Raw genomic sequence first — 18,426 nt, forward strand, 5'->3', positions numbered from 1 at the left:
CCTAAAGAACATCTCTAAAATCCACCCGTTTCTCACCATGGAAACAACAAAAACCCTCACTGTAGCATTGATCCACTCCCGCCTGGATTACTGCAACGCTCTATTAATTGGCCTCCCCATTACTCGACTATCCCCTCTACAGTCCATACTTAATGCAGCAACCAGGGTCATCTATCTGGCTAATCGGTACTCAGACACGTCCACTCTTCACCAGTGCTTACATTGGCTGCCCATTCATTATAGGATCCAATTCAAAGTACTTGTTCTCACCTACAAAGCTCTCCACAGTGCAGCACCCCCTACATCTCCTCCCTCATTTCTGTCTATCTGCCTAACCAACCACTGCGCTCTGCAAGCGACTTTTGACTAACCTCTGCACTAATCCGTACGTCCCACTGCCAACTTCAAGACTTCTTCCATGCTGCGCCAACCTTCTGGAATGCTCTAACCCAAGAAATTAGGACTATCCAAAATTTGCATAGCTTCAGGTGCTCCCTCAAAACACATTTGTTCAGAGCGGCCTATCACGTTCACTAATCAAAGTCATTCTATGTGTAAGTGTGCATGTGTAGCCCAATCACTATCTCCATCCATCCCTCACTCCCTCAAGATGGCTGGACAATCATTGTAGATACACCATTGTAAATACACACCTGTACTTTGTATCTCCCTCACCTCATTGTAGATTGTAAGCTCTCATGAGCAGGGTCGTCTTATTTTGCTTTGATTATTGTATTGTTAACGTTGTTACTTATGACTTTTGTTTTGAAACTGTTAAACTGTAAAGCGTTGCGGAATGTTGGCGCTATATAAATAAATATTATTATTACTTCTCTGCCACCTCTATATTTTGAGTCCTACTTGAACATAGCAAGGTGATTCACTAAAGTTAGGGACAATCATGATTGGGTACACCTTGTTGTGGTGGGTTGGCTTTTGATCAAAATATTGTTGGCCAAAAACCCTGTGATTTTACAAGTATTACTCCTACTTATTTACTTCAGGGAATCTATTCATTGTTTTTATTCTATATTTGGTTTAGTATTTCTCTACTTTCTTTATTTTTTCTTAACTATTGATAGTATCTATCTCCCTCTTAATTTATTTGTGGTATCGGCTAAGCTTCTTTTTGTGGTGTTAATCTAGGCTTTAAAGCTATGATCTGGAATGAGTTTATTTAGGAATTGTATCACTATGCTTGAATTTCTTGTGTTATTAACAAGTTAGTGTTGACGGTGGACCATTTGGGGAACCTGCTATGCTTTTTTGTTTCTGTAACCAAACTATTGTGTCTTTTGGTTGGGATTAATGCAAAATTACCACTGCACATCATGGTAGTGATAGGAAGCCTACTGCAATAAGAGATAAAAGTGATTGGCTAATGCTTCCCACTTGTTCACTAGTGTTTTAATATGGGAATAAATTAATAGAACATGGTAAAAATATACAGTGTACCAAGTTCAACAGTGTACCAAACATTTAATGTATTTGAACGAAAACTTGCTGTGTTGGCATTTTGCCAACTAAATAGTAGCATTTCACTATAAAAATAACATATTAAAATATTGTGCAGAGACAGGTTAGTTATTTATCCTCCACTGTCAAAATGAAGCGAAATAGGGCTAAATAGCAATTTTGTTGTCATTGAAACACATTTTTAAAGATTTGGTTTTTTGGCAATGTTAATCCAATTCATGTTAGTAAACAAATTGTATCTTAATGTACAGTTTATTTAAGTTTGCCCTGCTTGAATTTTTTCCGGCAATGAGTATATCCATATTCTAGATTATACCTTAACTTCATAAAGACTGAGCTTCATTTTTAAAATCTGACACCCGTCACTTTATGAGGTAAATCTGGAATGATTCAATGTATCCCATTAATTCTGACACTTTTTTGTGACATTGTATTTCATGTTAGTGGTACATTTTTGACAATATGGAAACCCCACTCAGACTAAACATAGTTGAACAAAGGACAGGAATGTATTCAGAAGGTACCACTTAGGATATGTTATTATCCTCAGATCTCAGCAGTGTTGCACCAAGAACGCCAGTAAAATATAGACATACAGTGTTTCGGATTGTATAGGGCATTTAACTCAATGGGGTGCTCATCAGTGTATGCTATGTGAGCAGCTGTTGCTAGTGCTGCAGATGATATAACCAAATGGGTTGCCTGTAGTGGAAGGAGTGTCAAAGGCTCATTATATTATTTCAGCTCTGGGGAAATTGATGCCACTTTCGTGATGTGTGACAATATTTTTTGGAAATGTGGAGTCTTCAAGTTGGGTCTCCATAAGAGTTGACCAAACCTTTCAAGGTTCATGTTGTATTTGCCAAACAGACCGATGTTCAACAGTTCATCAAATGCATCCTAACCTCATTGAATTCAATGAATGGCAAAATAGATCGCGTAGACAACACCTTTACTGGGGCAAAAAGCTGCAAAAAAAAACTCAAATTAGGGTTACATACCATGAAAAGTGGCATCAATTGACGCACAGTATAAATTTTATAATGACGGAGCAGTCAGGCATGGGTCATGCATGAAACAAGGTCTGAGCCAGCATTTACAGCTTGGATTTGAAGTTTCAGTGAGGACCTGGTGGTTTAAGAGAGTGGTGTAAGCCTTCTTAGCTGGGAGACCTGATACCTCATGCAACACCTCCATTTTTTTTTATTCCAGCCACACTCAGATGGCACAAACGTCAGTTTCATACAGTACTATTGGCAGAAAAATGTAAGGAAACTAGCACAGGTAGCTGACTGAAAGTGAGTGTAAACCTGCCTTTCTATGAGCCCTACTTACACAGGCAACCCACCAGATGGAGACCCAACTTTGAGTCTGCACGTTTCAAAAAAACATAATTGTCACACCGCACTAAAGTGTCATCAATTTGCACAGACTAGAAACAGTAAAATAGGCCTCTGACACACCTTCTACTACAGGCAACCCACCAGAAGAAGACTCAAATTTGGGTCTCCACATTTCAAAAAAATAATTGTCACACAGCACTAAAGTGGCATCAATTTCCACAGAGTAGAAACAGTATAATAGGCCTCTGACACACCCTCCACTATAGGCAACCCACCAGATGGAGACACAACTTTGAGTCTCCACATTTTGAAAAAATTGTCACATACCACTAAAGTGGCATTAATTTGCACAAATTAGAAACAGTATAATCAGCCTCTGACACACCTTCCACAACAGGAAGCCCACCTGATGGAGACCCAACTTGGAGTCTCCACATTTCAAGAAATAATTGTCACACACCAATAAAGTAGCATACAACTCCACAGAGTAGAAACAATTATAATAAGCCTCTGACACACCTTCCACTACAGGCAACACACCAGATGGAGACCCAACTTGGAGTCTCCAAATTTCAAAAATTATTTGCAACATCACCATCAATTATTAGGCACAGAAGAAACCACAAAGATGACACAGACTGCAATAACGCGAGATCAATAAATTACACTAAAAACAACACCATCACCTAGTCCGTGCACCAGGGATGCAAAAGACATTGGTGGTCCTTGATTTGTTCACTTTGATGAAAGGTAGGTGGTATACACTTTCAGCGTACAGCCAGATGTGCTTATCAATCAGGACACCACTACCAGCAGCACTGAAGACAAATTCTGAGAGAAAGCTGGCTGCCAGGCATGACAAAACCTCTAAAGTGTTTGACGCAGTGACCCCTGTTACAGCTAGGGGGCACTGTGTGTGTGCTTCAAGATGCGCTTGGAGGCATAATTATGATGGTGAATTAGAGACTGGCATGAGGTAGTCAAGGACGTGAGAAACATAAAAGTGACCCAGGATGGGGGTAGGGTTTCAACAGCTAAAATAGCAGGTGGAGAACAGCTCCAAGACAACATAGAAGGGCTGCCGGAGAAGCTGTCCAATTCGATCGCTGTCACACGTCAACTAGAGGAACAAATCGACAAGCTGACAAAGGAAATAGGCATGTAGAAAGAGCGGGCTGACAGTTTCCACCAGGTAGAGATGTGGCGTCCCTGAGGGTCCAGTCACCACAGAGGTACTGCACCTCATCCAGAGGTGTGGTATCCCACTCTCACGTAAGGAGGGAGAACTACCCAGGACTCTAACACTCGCACCCAACACACCCCAGTTCAGTCAGGGCATCTGGGTGTACCCTTAGGGAGGATGGCCTCATCCCAGGCTGGCTAGGAAAGTGTGTTGGGGAATGAGTGGGGAAGGTAGAGAAGGGGCAGAGCTTAAAGGCGTGACAGTTGGTGGGAGGAGTTAGTGCTGAACTAAGAAGATTGTTCTGGAAAGAGTCAGTCAGTCAGAGGGAAGTGAGAGAAGGAGTGAGGGCTGACAGAGTCTGAGGAGAATTAGTGAGAACATGAGTAGACAAAGAAGGAGAAGGACTGTAGCAGGAATAGCTGGAGAGAGAGTTGTGAGGGGAGCCTGAAGGAAGCTCCTGGGAGGAGAGAAGGGGTCCTTGGGGCACGGGGAAGTGCGGAAGCCACCCTTCGGGCCCTTATCTAGAAGTGGAAGGACAAGGTCGCAGTGGGGGAGCCAGCCCCTAAGACTAGTGGAGAACTATAGGAATCAGCTAGCAAGTCAGAGGCTGGGGTAACTGTACACACCTCAGCCACATCCACAGTCATTCACTAAAAAGGCAGCCATATTGGATCAAGGGGACCAAGAGAACGTCGCCCAACAGGATCTGAGGCTGCCGGCTTAGGGACACTGATTGTGAAGGTGCTGGGCAGGAGGGCAGAAACCAGCACTGTGAGATGGCCAGGAGAGATATACACAGAAGGAAGTCTTGGAAGGGTGTATCCAGAACTATCTGGGAGTTCGCTGGATCCCTCACCTGGAGAACACGGCACTAAGCAGGCATTTGTGCACAAGGAACCATGAGGAAAATAAGGGAAACTGCACCCTGCTGTGTCATCTATGTCATTTTACGTCTCACATGCCCTGCATTGCACTCACCACAACAGCCACCATCTTGACTTATAACATCCTAACTGCCCTGGGACACAGCTCTACCTATGGAGAGCTTAACCATCTATGCTGCCCTAACACCATCCCAGAGGATCTGCATCGCAGTGTCAGCTACCCTTGCCAAATACCACGGGTGGCGTCATGACTAAATCCCTAACAAACTACCCCATCATCATCTTTTATTTATCCTATCATCATCATTTATTAATTTTACTGGATGCCCAGGGCCACGGACTGGGTCACTGCTGTCGTGACATCCCCTTTAAGATCAAACCAGCCAGGTACCGAGTAACCTAAGGCCCTGTGGGGTGCTCCAGAAGCACATCTCCAAAGCTTGGACAAAGAGCACTAGGAGGTCTGTCAACAGCTGGCGACGGAGAGTTTGAAGGTAGCAGTTTTACAGGCCGAAGTAAAGACAAAAAAGAGCATGTCGAACAAGAGAAGGCCCTGAGACAGATTGATGAGCACAGAGTGGATGAGCAGGTGAAGGAAGTCTCGAAGTTCAGAGGTCACCTGTCAACATGGCAAAGAGGACCTAAGGGAATATGTGGAAATACACAGAGAAGTCTTAAGAGGTCTACTGCAAGAGGGGATGCTGGTGGTCGAAGACTTACAGCGGCCGTGTCCGTGGGATAACAAGGAGGAGCTACAAATGCCCATCTTTGCAAGGGGGCCTGAAGAGTGTAAAACTAAGGAAGAGTGTGCGCTGAGAACGGAACAAGACAATCACCAGGTCGTAGTAGAGGTCTTGATGGAAAAGTCCATGGCAAAGTGGGAGCCTTCCATCCATGAAGAGAGTGAGCCCTCGCTCTTCAAGTGCGTGATAGAGGTACCCAAAAAGGTGCAAGAAGCCTGTACCAGTGAAGGTGTGCATGAGGTCTTTAAAAAGGTGGTCGAAGCATGTAGGGTGCACTGGGTGCCTGAGACTCAGCAGTTGAACATCTTGTCGACCAGGGAAGACATAGTGAAGGGGGTGGCTGTCCTGAGGGATATGCATCTACAATGTTTCTGCACGAAACAGATGATTATGTTGAGTAATATGAAAGTCACTCGACATCTGGAGCTTGCGAGGGAAGCTAAAAAATGGCTGGGCTTTGTGGAAGACTTAATTCCGGTACCCAGGCATCTGGTGGGGAAAGTCACTGGAAGGCTTGGAAAAGTGATGCAAGAGCTTATGAATAGATCTGATGTGGCGAAAGTGAGGATCCCACCTGATGGTGAAGTCCAGGTAGCTGGTGAAGATGGCATGGTTCCAATCATTGTTGTTGGCTCCGTGGAAAGCCTTAGGAACATCTGAATGCTCCTGGAATATCGGGTAATGTACCTGAGGGAGATAGAGCAGCTAAGACTAGACCGACTGCAGATTAATAAACAAAGGCAGAACATGAGATGACAGCCGCCTTCAACCCAAGGTATAAGGACCAGAAGGGACCCTCGAAATAATGAAATGGCAGCCGAAGACTTTCAGCAAGACAAGAACATCGAGAATCTGCAAGTGGCAGTTCTACTCTCAGTATGAGACTGAGAAACCTGGATAGTAGCCCCTGTGATGTACTAGATGGGTCAGATTCAGACCAGACAGTGGGCTCGACTGTAAATGGGACTTATGACCGCACCAACCGGGGGAGCCAGCCATGGAAAGAAGAGTCGGGTGACTAAAAAGGGTCTGGTGACACAGACGAACTGTGACTTGAGGGACAAAGATCAAGGCCTACCTATGGACTGCTGGGGGCGGGGAAAGTTTAACAAAATGACAATGGTGGACTACATCTCGGGAACGGACGCTCGAAGACGGCTGAGAGGGCCCTCTCAACTGGTAGGGCAAGGTAACATGTATGACTGGTCTTGAGATCCCTGGTTTATGACAAGTGTTCAACCCCACAAGTTTGAACAGAGGGGAGGGTATGTGACGCAGTGACTGATGTTACAGCTAGAGGTGCAGTGTGTGTGCTTCAGGATGTGCTTGGAGGCATAATTATGATGGTGAATTTGGGACTGGCATTACTGTATATGGTCGGTATGTGTCACAGAGCTTCTCTGCGCTGTAAACCCGAAATGATATGGTTATGCTGGGACTTATAGTTCCACAAGTGTTTGTTGTGTATTACTTATAAGGGGGCTTATAGGGTTAGTCAGAAAGCTGTGCGGGAATTGACTAACCACACATGCACCGCCCATCCATGGGGGTGGTTACAACCATATAATGTGACTGAGGTCTGGTCACATGGTCAGAGTGTATGGACCTGAATAGTTCAGAGTGCTAGGTCCTGGAAGGTCTGTGTTGGAAGGTCCCGGGTGGGGATGAACTTCCTGAAGAGCACACAGTGAGACCTTGGACCTGGTGGCCTGGGTATAGGATGAACATCCTGAATAGCACCCAGACAGGCCACATGTGTGTGCAGAACCTGGGATGGCCCTATATTGAGAAAGATGCCATCCTTTTGAGGACCTTAGACTGACAAGGAGTCAGCCTGTGTAGCAGGAGCTCCTGAGAGGTAACCCCAGGTATGGGGAAAGAACTATGTGCACTGACAACTTTCAGTTACTGAACTGTGCGGTCACCTTGTGACTGGAGAAAGTGAGGTGTGACTAGCGAATGCTTTGTAAAGCCATACGTGATGAAGTAATGGACTATGTGTAAGCTGGTGATGTGCAACCTGGCTTACGGTGCAGTTTATGACATTTAAATAAACCGTATGGACTGTATTGTGTGAAAAACCATGTCTGACTACGTTAATCCGCTGCCAAGCGAGTGTTCCGCAACACACACAGTAGGCACTACACCATAAGTGTGACAGGTGAGCTCAGTCCATTCTTCCATTTTTGAAGACTAAAATGTAAAAAGGTCCAAACCACCCCTTATGGCATTAATATTGTGCTCCAGATACTCTTTCACTCTTTTCTACAGTCATTCACCACATGTCAGACTTGTATTCTGTTCTGCTGGTGCACGGGCTGGTCTAAAAAATGTGTTAAACGACTCACAGAAATTGCTTATGCCTCACTGCTGTCTTGGGGAAACCCACTCTTAACATTGTCTACAAGCGTGTTTCGATATTCCAGCATGTGCACATCCTTTTCCAGGGTGGAAGCATTTGGCAAAATTTACGCGGATCTAACAGAGTGGCAACCAAGTCATCAGTGTTATTTCAAACCCTAAGAATACGGGCATCTTGTTGAAGATAGTGCAGCAAGAAGGCACTCATTTGTCAGTCGCTTCCATGAGGTCCAAGTTCATTATGTGTTGATGGCGGGGTAACTCTGAAGGTTGCTTCCTCTGTCCCCTCCTGCCATCCAAACCAACCAATGACAACAGAGTGTGTATCATTATCCTTTTCATCTCCTGACTGTTGCACGTCCATCACCTCATAATCCTCCATTTGTCTCTTGGCTCACTTACAGTTTGTCTGATACCATGAGCCCCCCTTGATCGTTATAAGCAACCCTCTCATGGCACCCGCCTGTGCATCAACAATCTGGAAATTTAAGATATTGTTATCCCTTCCGCATCCTCCTCTGCTAACAACATTTCTTCTGGGACCATCACGCCCTCACGCAGACTATTCCGCGTGTGCTCCAGCATGTAGATGAGCAGAATAGTGATGCTGAAGATGGCATCATTAGCGCTATCCATCTTAGTAGCCATTTCAAAACTGTGCAGAAGGGAGCAGAGGTCCTTCTCCTGTGCCCACTCCACAAGTGAGATTTGCACCACATCCAGACTGCATTGGCCCAGGCAATGCAAAAGGACAAACTGCAACAAGGCTCGTTGCTGCAGCTACAGCCGCTGCAACATATGCAGAGTGGAATTACACCGTGTCAGAACATCACTAATCAAATGGTTAACCGATAGGCTGAAAGACCTCTGTAGCAATGAAAGTCGATGACATGCGGAGTGTGATCATCGGAAGTGAGCACACTGAGACTGTGCTTTCTGCAGCAGCACATCCAGGCTGGGATATTGGCGGAGACATTGCTGTACAATCAGGATGAGGACAAGAGCCATGCAAGGCACGTGTATGATGTTGCCACTGCAAAGGGCCATCACTAGGTTTGCACTGTTGTGCATTTCCTTGGATTCAGGTATACTGGAAATAGTCATTGCTCTAACTTAGCCTGGATACCTGTCCACAACTCTTGAGCAGTGTGACTGCAATCTCCAAGACATATTAATTTAAACACTGCTTGTTTGCGGTGAGTCATAGATGCACAGTACTGTGGTGGGGGAAATTCTATCTGTACTGTTGGAATGTGTGTCTGATTAAGGGAGAAGTTGAGGGCACAAGTGTAGGCCCTAGAGTAGGTGAAGGAGGCACAAGCGATCGATGAACTACTAAATACAGAGAAAAAAAATAAAAGCGATATTAGACAGTGTAGGACCGTCCATATCAGTGTCACCTTGTCAACGGTGGGATGACTTTTATGCTATTTTTGATCAAAAACAGTATTACTAATCACTATGTGCTATTTAAATGCACTTTTGTTTTTTACTTATAGCAGGGTTTTTGCTCATTTTGTCTCTTGTAGGTTTCGTATGTTTTATGGTCAATGTGAACATGCTTTTTTGTGCTGCATGTATACCAACTCATACCAAGCTCAATTCTTGTGTTTTTTTTGTTAAGTACAGAGGTTTATCATGCATTCCTTGAGGATTCCATGTTTTTTCAGGAAACAGGTGACATTGTAGGTGAAATGCTGATGTAGCGCACATGCAGCTTTCTTAGAGAAGTAATGGCGACTGGGTAACTGGTATTGGGCGACTGAAGCTGACTGTATCCACAAGGCGGAAAGGCAGCATTTCCGTGGCAAACAGATTGGAGATAGTGGAGTTCAAATTCTTAGCTTTGCCATGTGTAGAAGGAAACATTCTTTTATGTGACCACAACTGCAGGACCGAGGGCTGGCTGCTGTGCTGAGAGAGGGCAGAGTTCAGAGAACAGGACAAACTGCTGGACTGTGGGTGAGGTGCAGGTGGAGATGTTATGGTGGATTGAAAAAGATGTGTTGTGCTAGGTGACACAAAAGAGGCAGTCAAATACACTTCGTAACAACTGACTGGCTCTTACTCTCCCCGACTGTGGTGGGTAAACAATTGTAGTTTCTGCGACCGGTGACCTGTGTGAGAAGACTTGGAATGGTGTTGGAGGAGGAAATAGCAGCAGATGAGGTTAATGCAGTGAGGCTTCCACACTAAGGCATGTTGATAGTGCATGTCCTGGGTCATCCATATAGTTGTCAAATTATTGCAATTTTTGCCTCTTCTGGATTTTTTTGGCAAATTTAACAGATAATGTGTGTTGGCTCATCCTTTGAAGTCTAAAAAATGTTCAGGCTAGGCAACCCTTGCCGCCTGTGTGAAATGCACTCTCACAACCCATGCTGACCACAGGTAGAATTGGGGCTGAGGATGCAGTGCTTGTGGTGGATGCATCACTTTGTGTCTGTGTGGGAAGCCGCAACTTAACCTCCGTATCTTCCTCCTCCTCCATTTCCTCTGCTGAGCTAATCAGCTGTGTACCTCTGGATTCACACCAAGTGGGATCTACAACCTCATCGCTATCCTCTTTTTTCTCACACTCCTCACCCTGATAATCACCCTCCTTCTTTCCTGCCCTGACATCACAGTACAGTCCAGGTGTGCCTCTGTTATCGCAGTCTCATCAGAATCACCTCCACCCTTGGTGGTTAATGTCTGGTGATGAGAATCTGGATTCTGCTCTGATCCTACTTCATCTGGCCATGGATCCAACATGAAAAAACTTTAAGCATTGGGGCAGATGCTTTTCTCCTCTGCATTCTGTGATTCTTCTGAGAAGACCTCTGATGCCCATGGAATAGAATGTGTGAACAGATCTGCAGAATGGCCCATCTGAGGTTCCCCGTAGTCAGTTGGGCATTTAAAAATGTATGATGTAGGGGAAACATGGGTGATTGGAGTGCCACTACTGAGAATTGCACTGTGTGTGATGTTATGGTGGAGGAAGAAGATGTGATGCCATGTGATGCAGCGCTTGCCATCCACTGGAGCATATGCTCTTTCTGAGCCTCATCTACAAGGTGTTCCGCTGTGCGGCTGCAAAAGAAAGGAAGTTGAGTAGGCCAGCCTGCACTTACTTTTAATCAACTACCCATGTTACTATCCTTAAATGTTTCTAACGATAGTAGCCTTCAAAGCTGATATTTGTGCCACCTGCGTTTGACTGAGCAGAAAAGCAGTTTGAGCTTTTGCATGAGGTATCAGGGCTCCCAACACAGGAGGCTTACACCAGGCCCTCACCCACCTTGTCTTAATTGAAACTTAAACTTCAAAGCTCTAAATACTTGCCCAGACCCTGATAACTCATGTACAGCCCATGGCTGACTGCTGCTCTGCTATTATCAAATTTATGTTGTGGGTGAATTAATGCCAGCCTTTCTGTTTTCGCCCCTAATTTTTGGATATGTTTGAACTTTAAGTTGGATATCCTTTACTTGTGTTGCCTGAATTTAGCTGGGCTCTCAGAGCAGCAGGCCTACACTTGTCACTCAACCACCTGTTTCTGATAAATTTTTCAGCTACAAATGCTGGTTCTAAGCCCTATCTGTGCTGCACAATTACACTACTCAAAAAATAAAGGGAAAACTCAAATAACACATCCTAGATCTGAATGAATGAAATATTCTCATTGAATACTTTGTTCTTTACAAAGTTGAATGTGCTGACAACAAAATCACGCAAAAAATCTTCAATGGAAAGCAAATTTATTAACCAATGGAGACCTGGATTTGAAGTCACACACAAAATTAAAGTGGAATGTAATGTCCTTAAAACAAGTCAAAATGAGGCTTGAGTATTGTGTGTGGCCTCCAAATGCCCGTATGACCTCCCTATTGTACAATGCCTGGGGATGCTCCTGATGAGATGGTGGATGGTCTCCTGAGGGATCTCCTCCCAGACCTCCGCCAACTCCTGGACAGTCTGTGGTACAACGTGACATTGGTGGATGGAGCGAGACATGATGTCCCAGATGTGCTCAATCAAATTCATGTCTAGGGAATGGGCGGGCCAGTCCATAGCTTCAATGCCTTCATCTTGCAGGAACTGCTGACACACTCCAGCCTCATGAGGTCTAGCATTGTCCTGCATTAGGAGGAACCCAGGGCCAACTGCACCAGTATATGGTCTCACAAGGGGTCTGATGATCTCACATCGGTACCTAATGGCAGTTAGGCTTCCTCTGGCGAGCACATGGAGGCTGTGGGGCCCTCCAAACAAATGCCACCCCACACCATTACTAACCCACTGCCAAACCGATCATGCTGAAGCATGTTGCATGCAGCAGATCGTTCTACACGGCGTCTCCAGACTGTCACGTCTGTCACATGTGCTCGGGTACGTTAGACAAACTGTTTGGCAAATATCGGACTTTTGTCGAACTGAACCAAACTTTGAAAGGTTTGCTCATTTCTAGTGCCAACCTCCACTTTTAGGTACGTTTATATCTTGAGAGAGGCTCATTTTAGGACTATAATAGGACTTTTACACATTTTCATTACGTACTTAGGTAACATCTCCTCTATTCTATCCATTCTGATTTGCTCACTGATCTGTCTATAACATCCTCATGTATCAATAAATCTTAGATCTGTCAGTTTTCTTCCAGTTATTCCTTTTTATTTAATTGACTAAGGAAAAATTCCTGCACATTTTTTGTGTACGGAATGGTTTAGCCCATTATAGATAGCCATTTCAACATGGTGGTGCTTGTTCCCCATCAGATGGAATCTACATAGTGTTATTCAATGGATAAATCCACCATCTATTTAGCTCAGGCTTTATTTGCCTGCCTTATCAGTTAGCTGTAAGATACCTTTAAAGCTCTCTGGTAATTCCCCTTAGGTCACCGCCGTCACATCCTGTGATTTGCCCGCTGTTTCGCATGCCAGAAGTTACACATGCTTGCTACTGCCAGCCCTTTGCGTTCAATTCACCAGATGTGCGTCTGAGTCCTGGTATTCAGCCCCCAACCCTTATATGACATCAAATGCTGAAGTCACACTTAATACTGCAGCGGTGACCATTTAAACAGGGTCGTTCAGGGTCATCATAGCAGCTGTTACTGCGTGATATATGTAATCCAAAGGTGGCAGAATAATCCACAATAATTCCCTGACTCCCCTGATGAATTAACGAGAGTTAATGCGTTGGAAGATTGAAATATAGGAACAAAGACTACCTTTGGGCTTTATCAGAACTAAGGAATCCACCGCCAATAGAATGGTTGAAATTGTTCCATAGTTAAATTATTTTTTGACCTGCCAATATCGATATTGATTTTTCATGCAGGGGTCAATATACATGCTGTTTGTGATTTTACTCATACCTATGCATACATCCTTTTGTATATTTGCATAAACAATTATATATTGATGAAGCTTTAATCTTGCTTTGTTTGTTGCTTCATTGATCGGACTTGGTTTTTGTTTTGGTGTTTTGGGCATAGTGGGCATAGTGATTAACCCCTTCCTGACATCTGATGTACTATCCCGTCCACGGGACCTGGGCAACTATGACCGGGGATGGGATAGTACGTCATCGCGATCAGCAGCGCTCGCGGGGGGCGCAGCTAATCGCGGCTGGTGTCAGCTGTGTCACTATGTGTCAGGGGTGGCCATGGACCGCCTGCGGCACGTTAACCCCTGGCACACAGCGATCAAACATGATCGCAGTGTACCGGGGGTTTAGAGAAGCATCGACAGGGAGGGGGCTCCCTCCGTGCTACACGGAGACCCCCAGCGCAGACTCCACGGCCATATTATATCCGGAGTCCTGCAGGGAGGTGGCTTACTCAGTGCCTGCAGAGTTCAGGCATGAGGAAGCCTTGTGCAGAGCCTGTCAGATCACTGATCTGTCACAGCACTGTGTGACGATCTGACACATAACAGAGATGTTTCCCCTGGGACAATGTAACAAAGTAAAAAAAAAGTGTAAAAATAATTTATAAAAAATCGCTAAATAAATAAAAAAAATATTCCCTAATTAATTCATTTTTGGAAATAAAAAAAAACAATAAAAGTACACATATTTAGTATCACCGCGTCCATAACGACCCGCCCTATAAAACTGTCCCATTAATAATAATGCAATAACGCGCGATTAAAAAGACGGATATAAATAACCATGGTACCTCTGAAAACGACATCTTGTCCCGCAAAAAACGAGCTGCAATACAGCATCATCAGTGAAAAAATAAAAAAGTTATAGCTCGCAGAATAAAGCAATGCAAAAATAATTGTTTTTTATATAAAATTGTTTTCATTGCATAAAAGCGCAAAACATAAAAAAGCGACATAAATGAGGTATCGCTGTAATCACACTGACCCGAAGAATAAAACCGCTTTATCAATTTTACCACACGCGGAACGGTGTAAACGCACCCCCCCAAAAGAAATTCATGAAATGCTGGTTTTTGCTCATTCTGCGTCCCAAAAATCGGAATAAAAAGCGATCAAAAAAATGTCACATGCCCGAACATGGTACCAATAAAAACGTCAACTTGTCCCGCAAAAAATAAGACTGCACATGACTTGGTGGGTCAAAATATGGAAAAATTATAGCTCTCAAAATGTGGTGATGCAAGAACTATTTTTACAATAAAAAGCGTCTTTTAGCGTATGACAGCTGCCAAACATAAAAACATGCTAAAAATAGTAAATCAAACCCCCCGTTATCACCCCCTTAGTTAGGGAAATATAATAAAATTAAACAAATGTATTTATTTCCATTTTCCCATTAGGCTTAGGGTTAGGGCTAGGGTAAGGGCTAGTGCTAGGGCTAAGGCTAGGGTTAGGGCTGAGATTAGGGTTAGGGGTGTGTTGTGGTTAGGATTGGAGTTAGAATTGGGGGCTTGCCACTGTTTAGGCACATAAGATGCTCTCCAAATGCAACATGGTGTCTGATCTCAATCCCAGCCAATTCTGCATTGAAAAAGTCAAATGGTGCTCCTTCCCTTCCAAGCTCTGTCATGTGCCCAAACAGTGGTTTACCCCCACATATGGGATATGAGCCTACTCAGGACAAATTGAACAACAACTTTTGGGGTCCAATTTCTCCTGTGACCCTTAGGAAAATAAAAAAATTGGGGGCAAAAATATCATTTTTGTGGAAAAAAAATATGATTTTGTTCTTTTCACGCCCGGGCGTTATAAACTTCTGTGAAGCACTGGGGGATTCAAAGTGCTCAACACAAATCTAGATAAGTTCCTTGGAGGGCCTAGTTTCCAAAATGCAGTCATTTGTGGGGGTTTTGGGCACATCAGAGGCTCTCCAAATGCAACATAACACCTGACCATTCCATCAAGATCTGCATTCTAAAACGTCACTACTTCCCTTCCAAGCCCCGACGTGTGCCCATACAGTAGTTTTCTCCCTCATATGGGGTATCGGTGTACTCAGGACAAATTGGACAACAAACTTTGGGGTCCATTTCTCCTGTTACCCTTGGGAAAATAAAAAAATTGGGGACTGAAAGATCCTGTTTGTGGAAAAAATATGATTTTTTTAATTTTCATGGCTCTGCATTATAAACTTCTGTGAAGCCCTTGGGGGTTCAAAGTGCTCACTACACATCTAGATAAGTTCCTTGGGGGATCTAGTTTCCAAAATGGTGTCACTTGTAGGGGGTTTCCACTGTTTTGGCACATCAGGGGCTTTCCAAACGCGACATGGTGTCCAATCTCAATTCCAGCCATAAAAGTCAAATGGCGCTGCTTCCCTTCCGAGCTGTGCCATGCGCCTAAATAGTGGTTTACCTCCACATATGGGGTATCAGCGTACTCAGGACAAATTTCACAATAAGTTTTGGGGTCATGTTACCCTTGGAAAAATAAAAATTGAGGGTGAAAAGATCATTTTTGTGGAAAAAATATGATTTTTTAATTGTACGACTGTACGTTATAAACTTCTGTGAAGCCCTTGGGGGTTCAAAGTTCTCACCACACATCTAGATAAGTTCCTTCGGGGGTCTAGTTTCCAAAATGGTATCATTTGTGGGGGGTTTCCACTGTTTTGGCACATCAGGGGCTTTCCAAGCGCGATATGGCGTCCAATCTCAATTCCAGCCAAAAAAATCAAATGGCGCTTCTTCCCTTCCGAGCTCTGCCATGTGCCCAAATAGTGGTTTACCCCCACCTATGGGGTATCAGTATACTAAGGACAAATTGCACAATGACTTTTGGGGTCCTGTTACCCTTGGGAAAATAAAAATTGGGGGTGAAAAGATCATTTTTTTGGAAAAAATATGATTTTTTAATTGTACAGCTGTGCGTTAGAAACTTCTGTGAAGCCCTTGTGGGTTCAAAGTTCACACCACATATCTAGATAAGCTCCTTGGGGGGTCTAGTTTCCAAAATGGTGTCACTTGTGGGGGATTTCCACTGTTTAGGCACATCAGGGGCTCTCCAAACGTGACATTGCGTCCGATCTGAATTCCAGCCTATTTTGCATTGAAAAAGTCAAATGGCACTCCCTTCTGAGCTCGCTGGGCAAAATGGCTCTTCATGTGCAAGTCCCACAAGAGAGAGGCGGGGATCTCCCAAAGCTTGCATGAGCAGCACTTGCTGCTTATTGTTACATATATTTTACAACAGAATATTCATTCACGTTTGTCATACTGTGTGTTTTTTCTGTGTCTCAGTCTTTGGGTGGTGTGAACAGTGTCTTACTGACCTGTTCATTCTTGTACATGTCCCATGTGTTTTTAATTTATTAATTTCTTGCTCATGCAAGCTTTGGAAGATCCCCGCCTCTCTCTTGTGGGACTTGCACATGAAGAGCCATTTTGTCCAGTGTGCCCATACCGGGCAGCGCCTTTGTGAATCTTGCTCATGTAGGTATTATTCACATGATCAGGTTTAAATACATTAGATAGGACTGCTCGGAGAAGGGTATACCGTGACGTGGTGGAGTGGCTTGGTATACATTTTTTGCAAAAAAATGTATCATCTTAATACCCTGTTTTCGTTATCATCTTTTACCAGCACTTGCTGCTTATTGTTACATATATTTTACAACAGAGTATTCATGCACGTTTGTCATACTGTGTGTTTTTTCTGTGTCTGTCTTTTGGTGGTGTGAACATTGTCTTACTGACCTGTTCATTCTTGTGCATGTCCCATGTGTTTTTAATACCCAAAACTTCTGTTGTTGCTAGTGTGAGGCAATGACCCCTGTTACACCTAGGGGGCACTGTATGTGCTCCTCAGGATACACATGGAGGCGTAACTGTGATGGTGAGACAGTGACCGGCATTATTGTAAAGGGCCAGTATTTGTTGCAGAGGGAGTCTGTGCTTTAAGCCCGAAATGTTATTGTTCTGGGACTTATAGTTCCATAAAGGTTTTGTTTAGTTTACTAGAGGGGCTTACAGGGTTAGTCAGAGAGCAGGGTGGAACTGACTAACCACACACACCGCCCATCTATGGGGGTGGTTACAGCTACATAATGTGACCAGGGTTTGGGTCACATGGTCAGAGTATATGGACCTGAATGGTCGTTGTTATAAGGTCCTGAAAGGTCTATGTGTTTGCAGGTCCCATGAGGAAATGGACTTTCTGAAGAGCACAGGGTGAGACCATGGACTGGCAGAGTCTGTGATGGCACTGAGTTGGCATCATCCGTATGAGGGTCTGGAACTGTCAGGTGGCCTGGTGAGCAAGGCATTGTCAGGGATGGTGATCCCAGTTCGGCAGGTTCTCTGTGACCAGGACTGACCGGAGGTCAGTGTGGGGAGCAGGAGCTCCAGGAAGGTAACTCCAGAAAGGGGGTTATAATAATGGCATTAAAGTATCTGCCATTGGAACAGACTGTCGGTGTTATTATGTTTCGTTGATATATGTAATGAACTGTTCAACGTGCAGTCACCCACTGTAACGGGACGAAGTGAGAAGTCCGGCGCGTTTAGTGACTACGAGTTAAGCCGTGTACTCGAAAGTGCTATGGACTATGTGTATAATGTGTAACATGGCAGTTTACGCTTAGTAAAATAAACCCGAATAGACTGTTTTGTGGAGAAAATGTGCCCATGTGCCTTCATCCCGTTGCTAATAGAGTGTCCCCCAACACATGCAGTAATCACTTTCTTACACTAGATAATTTTAAATTTACCATTTTAATTTAATTACTTTAATAAAGATTATATTTTACCCTCTACATTTGCTTAAGATATATTCACCATCTTTCCCAGTTTACTGCACCACGTCAGTCCTGTTCTCATTAATGTGACTGAAACTCTGACTTGCCAGATTACAAACGGGAGTATATGTCTACCAAAAGTCACTTCTACAATGCAAATAGGCATACATTGCAAAAGCGACTTCCAGCTCACATACACCCCAATGCGATTTGCTGAGTAGGAAGCTTAGTCACCCGAGTGAGAAAAGGAGTGGAGCAGTGCT

The sequence above is a fragment of the Dendrobates tinctorius genome, unplaced genomic scaffold, assembly GCF_039654945.1.
Source record: "Dendrobates tinctorius isolate UK_male_01 unplaced genomic scaffold, ASM3965494v1 ptg000133l, whole genome shotgun sequence".
Taxonomy (NCBI): Eukaryota; Metazoa; Chordata; class Amphibia; order Anura; family Dendrobatidae; genus Dendrobates; species Dendrobates tinctorius.